Here is an 8,543-nt window from a genome sequence, read left to right on the forward strand (position 1 = left end):
CAACATATCTCAACTATGAAATTCCAGGTCCCATTGTCCCAAGTACGGATTAAACTCAGCTGTATATGCAACCATCCACCACCTGATGCAGTTCCTGGTGTCTTTGTGAGTGGTAACACTTGCGCTGATCCAGTGGTACTTGCTGACAGTACTGCAGCACACTTCACTGAAGTGTCCACTTCCAGTAATTACAATCCTCATTTCCGGATGTGCATCTGCTGTCTTTCCAAGCACCTCTCTCTCTATCATACAGTGACCCTTTTAGAGAATGGGAGCTTCACAGCACTTTGCCAGTGTGTTGAGATATGGTCCCTGGTCTTCATAAAATTCGTAAGCAAATGCTCAATCATCATCTTGCCAACACCGTGAAATGTATCCTCAGGCTTTTAAATTGCATTTGGCAGGAGGGAGCATTCCCATCTCAGTGGTGGAAAGATAGTATTATTCCTGTCCGGAAAACAGGAAAGGACCAACGTATTTCCAGGAAAAGACGAACTATTGGCCAATCTCCCTGTTAAATGGACTTTGTAAGCCATTTGAACAAATGGCCAATCACTGTATTTGTAGGTGCCTTGAAGCCAGAGGGCATATATTGTGATTCCAAAGTAGCTTCAGGCCTCTCAAGTCCACCACAGATCATGTGGTTCATTTGAAATCCATAATGTGCAATGTTTTTGTGCATCACCATCATCAGATTGCTGTGTTTCTTGACCCACAGAAGGCATACGATACCATCTGGTGACATTACATCCTATCTACACTGCATGAGTCAGATTCCAGGGTAGTTTACTGATTTTTATCCAGAATTTCCTATCCCTACGATTTTTTTCAGGTCTGGATAGGTTAGACTCTCAGCAATTGATATGTGCAAGAAACTGGAATTCCTCAGGGAAAGGTTCCTACTGTAATGCTGTTTGCTATCGCATCAATGGTATCATAAATGCAGTAGGCCCCACAGTCTCTGCGTCAATGTATGTGGACAATCTTGGCCTGTACTGTCCCCGTAAATCACTGCACACCACTGAGAGACAACTTAAGGGGTCTGTCTGGAGAGCCCATGACTGGGCCCTGACTCACAACTATCAATTTTCTGCTGCAAAATCACAAGTTATTCACTTTTGTCAACTCTGTACTGTGCACCTGCACCCATAAAATTATCTTGGTGATCAGTTACTTGAAGTCATTAAAGCTTTCCAATTCTTAGGTATTTTATTTTACCACAAACTAACTTGGCTGCCACATGTCTGCTGACTCGAGGCAACTTGTATAAAGAAGCTGAATGCTCTGTTTTCTTTGTCTCTTTGTGGGGCACAGACTGCATAGTTCTTCAGAGATTTTGCAAAGTGCTGATTTTTATCTCACTTGGACTACAGATGTGCTGCCTATGGGACAGCAGCACCCTCTGTACTGAGCTTGCTTGAACCTGTACTGCACACAGGTGTGCAGTTGGCTTTGGGGATCTTCTGTACAAGCCCTGTTGACAGCTTTCGAGGAGAAGCTGATGTCCCACTGCTGTGGTAGGTTAGACGACAGCATCATCTGCCAAATCACACGGTAACAACCTGTCACATGCCTACCCCCCCCCCCCCCCCCTCCGTGTCATTCAACTGCGTTCCTCAACTACCAGCCCAGTCTTTTTTTGGATCACCCAAAACTGGGAACGTCAGCTGTGTTTTGACTTGATGTTCAAATGAAGGACTTCCAAATGCATCTGTTAGTCTGGGTCCCTAGAGCTCCCTCTCTACACCTCCTTCGCCTGTACTCTGTCCTGTGATTTGGATGGAGCTCTTTTGTGGTCCCAAGTAGGATGCTGATCCTACCCTTCTCAAATACTTTTTGCTTTCAGTCTTTCATGATTATTTTAATTCAATATGTATCTACACAGATGACCCAAAAGTACAACACAGAACCCGTTACAATTTTGCATGTGTGAGGGGACATGAGAAGCACTCAGTGTTTGTGTTGTCCTCATCATTTCATTATCATTCATATGAAAGTGGCAAGATTGGACTGTCTAATGGCTGCGAACTTGTACATGTGCTGATAATCATGCAGTTGAGCACCCCACAAACCAATAATAATAATAATAATAATAATAATAATAACAATAACAATAACAATAACAATAATAACAACAACAATAACAATAACAACAATAATAATAATAACAATAACAATAACAATAACAATATATAATAATACAATCATAAACAACAAAATATATGAAAATACAACTATGAAAGAGTCACAACTACTGGTTTGTATAGGAACACTCACTACACTAAATATACACACTAGGCAGAGACCAGAACCAACCAACACACAGAAGAAACCCACAAAACCAGCATGGCAACACAGGCTACAGATTAGAATAGAAAAACTGAGAAAAGACATTGGACAGGTAACACAATTTATAAGAAATAAAATATCTCACAAAAAACAAAAAAGGTTAGGTAAAATCTGAGAACAAGAAGCGATAGAACAATTAGATGAAAAGAAGCAGAAATTACAAGCATTGGACAAAAAGGGGAAAATAGAATGGAAAAGAAAACAAACATTCAACACAAACCAAAAGAAATTTTATCACACAAAAGGTAACACACACATTAAAATAGACAATCCACCAACACAACAGACATGGAACACTTCTGGAGCAACATATGGTCAAACCCAGTACAACATAACAGACATGCATGGTGGGTACAAGCAGAAACAAACACATACAAGATGATACCACAAACGCCTGAAGTGATAATTTTGCAACAGGAAGTCACCCAAGCAACTAATTCCTCGCACAATTGGAAACAAAGCAAATTTCTGGCTAAAGAAGCTCACCTCAACACATTCACAACTAACTAAATTATTTAACATTTACATTGCATACCCATACACAGTCCCTGATACACTTACACAAGGAATAACTTATCTGAAACCTAAAGATCAGGCAGACACAGCAAACCCAGCAAAATATTGCCCCATAACATGGCTACCAACAATATACAAAATATTAACTTCAGTCATTACCCAGAAATTAATGTCACACAGAACAAAATTATACACTCCTGGAAATGGAAAAAAGAACACATTGACACCGGTGTGTCGGACCCACCATACTTGATCCGGACACTGCGAGAGGGCTGTACAAGCAATGATCACACACACGGCACAACGGACACACCAGGAACCGCGGTGTTGGCCGTCGAATGGCGCTAGCTGTGCAGCATTTGTGCACCGCCGCCGTCAGTGTTAGCCAGTTTGCCGTGGCATACGGAGCTCCATCGCAGTCTTTAACACTGGTAGCATGCCACGACAGCGTGGACGTGAACCGTATGTTCAGTTGGCGGACTTTGAGCGAGGGCATATAGTGGGCATGCGGGACACCGGGTGGACGTACAGCCGAATTGCTCAACACGTGGGGCGTGAGGTCTCCACAGTACATCGATGTTGTCGCCAGTGGTCGGCGGAAGGTGCACGTGCCCGTCGACCTGGAACTGGACCGCAGCGACGCACGGACGCACGCCAAGACCATAGGATCCCACGCAGTGCCGTAGGGGACCGCACCGCCACTTCCCAGGAAATTAGGGACACTGTTGCTCCTGGGGTATCAGCGAGGACCATTCGCAACCGTCTCCATGAAGCTGGGCTACGGTCCAGCACACCTTTAGGCCGTCTTCTGCTCACACCCCAACATCGTGCAGCCCGCCTCCAGTGGTGTCGCGACAGGCATGAATGGAGGGATGAATGGAGACGTGTCGTCTTCAGCGATGAGTGTCGCTTCTGCCTTGGTGCCAATGATGGTCGTATGCGTGTTTGGCGCTGTGCAGGTGAGCGCCACAATCAGGACTGCATACGACCGAGGCACACAGGGCCAACACCCGGCATCATGGTGTGGGGAGCGATCTCCTACACTGGCCGTACACCTCTGGTGATCGTCGAGGGGACACTGAATAGTGCACGGTACATCCAAACCGTCATCGAACCCATCGTTCTACCATTCCTAGACCGGCAAGGGAACTTGCTGTTCCAACAGGACAATGGACGTCCGCATGTATCCCGTGCCACCCAACGTGCTCTAGAAGGTGTAAGTCAACTACCCTGCCAGCAAGATCTACGGATCTGTCCCCCATTGAGCATGTTTGGGACTGGATGAAGCGTCGTCTCACGCGGTCTGCACGTCCAGCACGAACGCTGGTCCAACTGAGGCGCCAGGTGGAAATGGCATGGCAAGTCGTTCCATAGGACTACATCCAGCATCTCTACGATCGTCTCCATGGGAGAATAGCAGCCTGCATTGCTGCGAAAGGTGGATATACACTGTACTAGTGCCGACATTGGGCATGCTCTGTATCCTGTGTTTATGTGCCTGTGGTTCTGTCAGTGTGATCATGTGATGTACCTGACCACAGGAATGTGTCAATAAAGTTTCCCCTTCCTGGGACAATGAATTCACGGTGTTCTTATTTCAATTTCCAGGAGTGTATATGAAGAATAAAAGGGCTGTAGCAAAAGAACAACATGCAATGTAACATATACCGTACAGTTAAAAGGAAGTCACTATTGATCAACGTCCAAGTCACTTTATATTTTCAACCAAACATAACGTCTGAGAAAGGAAAGAAATAGAAATAATAATAATAACAATAATAACAATAGTAATAGTAATAATAATAATAATCGTGAGAAGCACTCACTGACAAGTGCCTGCAGTGTATTCACTGAAGAGGTGGTTGCTATTTCTCAGGCTTTTTGGTATATCAAATTCCAGGCCACAACAAACATTCTCATCAATAGTGATTCCATGAGTTGCTTAAAAGTAAGAACTCTGTGCTATTTCAAAATTCCTTTGGTTGCCAAATCCAGGCACTGCTTGCTGACCTCTGCAGCTCTGGAATGACACTGAGCTTCATCTGGACACTGAGCCACATACACATTCCAGGAAATGAACTTGTCAGCTGTCTAGTTAAAGATGGGACGACAGGAGTTCAACTTGATGTCAGATACCAGGCACAGACCTGAAGATTGCATCTTCAACACAATATTGTGAAGCTCTGGGAATTGGAATGCCAGGCTGCTATGATCCAAAAAAAGTGGAGGGCGATTAAAGGGTCAGCTGAGGTGTTTCACGCACTTTCCCAGGGCTCCCAGAAAGATGCCATTGTGTTGTACCGACTATGCACTGGCCACACGAGACTCACCAACAAGTTCCTTCTGGACTGGGAGGATCTTCCTGTCTGCAGCTGTGGTAGCCTACTTATGATAGTGTGCATTCTTGTTGAGTGTGTCCCACTGGCTGATGTGTGGTATGCGCTCAGCTAGTCTATTTAACTACCTCAGCTGCTTGTGGATGATTTGACAGGCACTAGGCTACTGATGACCTCAGATGTTAAGTCGCATAGTACTCAGAGCCATTTGACAGGCACTACTAAAGTGTTTCAGTTCCTAAGTGGATTTTACTCTAACCTATAATACTCTTCCACATCCAGTGTTATGGGTAGTTGTGGAGGTGAGTGCCTCCCTGCAGTGAGTACCCACTGACAACTGTTAGTTACCTTTTTCCCCTCTAACCTTGTTGTGCCTTTAGATCCTCTTGTAAAAGAAGCTGCCTCGGTCACCTCTATTTTCTTTTATCTATCACAGTGTAAAAGAAGGTGCCTGGGTTACCTCTATTTTCTTTTATCTATTATATTAAAACTACTGTACTCACTTCCAAACTCTTTGGCTTGCTTATATAGTTTGAGCAGTTAAGTTCCTGTTTTTTTCCCACTTTGTTTTACCTTCTTACATTTTTCTCTTGTGATAAGGAGGGACTGATGATGACATAGTTTAGTCCCCTTAACACATCGTTATCATCATCATCAATAGCTGCTGTTCCTTGGCTTGTGAGGTGTCACCTTCACAGATGTCAGTCAAGCAGTAGGTGCCTGTCCACTTTGGGGTACTGGGACTCCGGGCAACAGCTACCGTGCCAGGTAACCTCTGACACGGCGTAGTGGCACTCAAAGGGAGAGCCTCTGATCAGAGAGTAGCATAGGGGTAGGTAATGTAACTGACATTCCCTTCCCAAAATGTGGGCAGTCACTGGACTATGACCACAAGGAGATATCATGCAAGACCTTGTCATTGTGTGAGGTGGACATCACAGTCACAAAACTGGAGGTCATACTGGTCAGATGAAGTCTTTGAAACTTTTTCCTTGCATTTTGGTAAGACAAGTGATCAATGTTTTATATTCTCAAATTTTCCTCTCCCTATCAAACACTAACCATTATTGTGAATGAGGAGGGTGCAGTTGACACACTCAGGGGGTTGGTCACAATGGTTGCCCTCATGCGACGCACATTCACACGCCCTACCATACCTTTGGCACTTAAGACATTGTACCAGAAGAGGAATACAAGGCCTGACACCACACCCACAAACTGTGACCTTAGCCATCTCAGTTACAATGTTGCCACTGAAGGAAAGGATGAAAGCTCCAGTGTCCATTATTATCCTCGGGTCCCTTCTGGATGTGGCAAACAAAATGGGCTCCACGATATGCCAGATTAGTGTGCAGCTCTTCATCAGTTTGCAGCATTAGGTCCCGATGGAAGTCAACATCTAGAATTCTATTGAGGTCATTATGATGAGAAATTGTGACTGGTATATCCCTGAACTTGACACAGGCTCTTGACTGGTTGGCAAGTGATGTTTTGACCAGCAAAGGTCCATTTCTCATCTTCTCTATTGTCTCAACTTCCCCAAACCAATCTTCAATATTTTCAATGAAAAAGATCGGGCTTGTGACATGTATAGAGCTGCCATCAGTTTGGGAATCAACTGAGAACTCAGCAAAATGTCCACTTCCATTTCCCCTTGCCAAGCTTTTGTCTTAAGGCATGGTCCATGACAGAAACCCTGTAGGATTGTAAACTTCTGCATTAAAATATATGTCCCTGATTGATGAGGGAGTCATGTTTGCACAGCCACCACTAAGTTCGAGTCATTTTTCATAGATCATCTGTCCTAATGCTGCTCACTTCGATCAGAGATTTTCCCCCCACGAGTGGCAGCCTGCCGAAGCAAAGGTCACCTGGCACAGTAGCTGTTGCCCCGAGTCCCAGTACTCTGAAGTTGACAGGCACCTACTCCTTGGTTGACGTCTGGAGGACACAGCTCAGGCATCTGCAGTGCAACCCCTGTGTTATCAGGAGGCTTCCATTGAGAGGGTACAAGGCAACCTAACAATGATGGACTGGCTACCATGCTGGATTTCTGGTACATAGTTAGATCCACTTGATTGGTAGGTGCAAAAGACAACAATGCACAGTGGAGAGGTAATGCTCCACAGTAAGGCATCCTTCCCCAAATGTTGGTAAAATCTGGAAAGTGAATGTAAAGGCTGAAAAGGTGACCAGAATGTCAGAAACCAAAGAATTTGAGGGGGAGATGTGATAAAAAAGGGAAAACAGTGAAAAAGAGTGAAACCTTCAAAAGCTGGAAGAATAGTCACAAGACTAAGATAAAAAGCTTAACCCAATAGGAGGAAACTCCCATTAGTCACCTTTTATGACAGGCAGGGAAGGGCCATGGCTGTGACACTGATTATTAGTGAACTGTATAACAGACCCCAATATTCACCTGTAGCTAGTGCCATTTGTGTTGTACAGTATCATGTTTGATAGATGTGTTGAAATGATGATACATAGTAGCTTAGTAATCTTTGTGTATGCATCATGTAATTCAAGATCTATTGATGTAATGCTTACAATAAATTGGTTATTCTATCATTTTCTCACAGTGACCTTCCTTTTGCCAATACTGAGTTCATTATGAACTGTAAATAAATTACTTTCAAAACAGCAAAAACCAAAAATTACATTAATTACCTTCATTCTTTCTCCAATTTTGTGTATACAGCTTCCAGAATCTTGGAATGTCATACTGAAATTTATTTTTTATCTCATTAGGGAAACCTGAAAATATAAATAAAGACATATCAATAATTATCATCAACACTGCAATCTTAACTATGCTGTAAAAGAGTTCTGCTTCATACCAGACAGACACAAAAAGAATGAAAAGGTGACAAATACTTCAGATACATTAGCAAACACACAAAAGCTGGGTTTGTTAACGCCCTGTCACTGTCAGTGATATCTAGGATTGATCTGCATTTCTCATTCAGAATATGTGATGATTGTTTTGTTGTTTCAGCTGACAGATACATTTAGCAAAGATACATTTAGCAAAGATACATTTAGCAAAGACACATTTAGCAAAGACACATTTAGCAAAGACACATTTAGCAAAGACACATTTAGCAAAGATACATTTAGCAAAAGAAAGAGAGTTGTTGCAGACAAGATATCCACGAATTAGGTCAACCAGAACTCCATGCTAATCAGCCCATTCACCATTTATGAAAGTTTGTTCATAGCAGTACAAGTGCAGTGGTCTGTATTAAATAAATGGATTAAGTAATAAGTGAACTGTTGTCAAACCTTTCATTTAAAAAGCTACCCTTTGTGATTACTCCTCAACTGCAACAACAAATCAATTAT

The 8,543-nt window shown here is 43.2% G+C and overlaps 1 long non-coding RNA gene across 1 annotated transcript in view; it reads right to left on the reverse strand.

Annotated features, from left to right (window-relative positions):
• Nucleotides 1–7,934, reverse strand: part of LOC126278616 (uncharacterized) — a 50,382-nt gene extending 42,448 nt beyond the window's left edge. The window contains exon 1 of the long non-coding RNA XR_007550732.1: nt 7,869–7,934. This is a non-coding gene — a long non-coding RNA (uncharacterized LOC126278616). The remainder of the gene's footprint in view (nt 1–7,868) is intronic.
• Between the last annotated feature and the right edge of the window lie 609 nt (nt 7,935–8,543).

Source organism: Schistocerca gregaria, chromosome 6 (genome assembly GCF_023897955.1).
Source record: "Schistocerca gregaria isolate iqSchGreg1 chromosome 6, iqSchGreg1.2, whole genome shotgun sequence".
Classification (NCBI taxonomy): Eukaryota; Metazoa; Arthropoda; class Insecta; order Orthoptera; family Acrididae; genus Schistocerca; species Schistocerca gregaria.